A 1,220-nucleotide genomic window follows, 5' to 3' on the forward strand; every position below is an offset into this window, starting at 1 on the left:
GGTTTTTCCTACAACGTGGGGATTTTTTTTTACCAAAAAAGTAGCCTTGTGGGGACGGGTCCAAATGCAAGTTACGGGTGTAGGGTTATGTTTAGGACCAAGGTTTTAGGTTAGTTTTAGGGTCAGGTAGGTACCTGTGAGGTTAATTTTAGAGTACATGATCAGGGTTAGGCTATAAAGGCTAAAAAACATGAATGGAAGTCAACGGAGGGTCCCCACGGGGTCAAGAAACAAACGTCAATCTGGTATCAAAATATCACACAAACCATTGTACCGATTTTAATGTAACTTGTAAAAAGTAACCACTAAATGCACACCCAAAGCTGATTAGAGTCAAATTGATGCAAGATGGCTGCCACAATAAATACATAAATGGATACTATATAACTCAATCAGTTTTACAGGTACTAAGCGAAAATTTGTTGTGGTTATATTTTTGCTGTCACTTATTTGCAGCCAACTCTGTTTGTCATTTAGTAAAATATCTCATGAACCACTGACCAGATTTTAGTAAAACCTTTAGGAAATAATTTGCCTGTATAATTCATTGTGGTTTGTAGCCATCCCAACTCAAGATGGCAAGATAAGCTTGGTTAAGTTAAATCAAGCTCTGCATTATTTTTTTAATGCTGAGAACAGAAACAAAAAAAAAATGCTGAAGTTTGAGGGGATTTAGGGACATTTGTTARTCTGCACCAAAGCTGTGTAGACATATAATGCTACAGGGAGGGAGGAGAAGTGGGTGATGCTGAATGAACGAGAGATGGGAGGGGAGGGTGAAGAACAACTCAATCCCTATCCTTCTCATTTTTCCTCAGGGAGGGCAAACAGAGATACAAAAGAGGAAGACAACAGCGAACAGACAAATGAGTCAGTCACAGATATCATGAATGGTCATTTCTACGGCAGGCTTCAGCGATGATGTGGAGGCGAGGAGAGTCACGGAAACAGTCAGAGGAAGAAAAAAAATAGAACGGTTTGACTCAAACTATCGTGCACACCAATACACGCGCATGGATGCACCGACACACACGCAGACACACACATAGAGTGGCATACATGACCTGGAGGTGGATATGTAATTGCAGTGTGTTTAACCCAGCCATGTGTCTGCTGTCTAGACGTGTTCACATCACTGTCCCCTCAAAACACACACACACACACACACACACACACACACACACACACACACACACACACACACACACACACACACACAC

General features: G+C 41.4%; 1 protein-coding gene across 1 annotated transcript in view; it reads right to left on the reverse strand.

The window, feature by feature from the left end:
• Positions 1-1,220, reverse strand: part of LOC106515392 (Down syndrome cell adhesion molecule-like protein 1) — a 41,760-nt gene that overhangs the window by 11,325 nt on the left and 29,215 nt on the right. The window lies entirely within an intron of this gene.

Source organism: Austrofundulus limnaeus, unplaced genomic scaffold (genome assembly GCF_001266775.1).
Source record: "Austrofundulus limnaeus strain Quisiro unplaced genomic scaffold, Austrofundulus_limnaeus-1.0 Scaffold29, whole genome shotgun sequence".
NCBI classification, from domain to species: domain Eukaryota; kingdom Metazoa; phylum Chordata; class Actinopteri; order Cyprinodontiformes; family Rivulidae; genus Austrofundulus; species Austrofundulus limnaeus.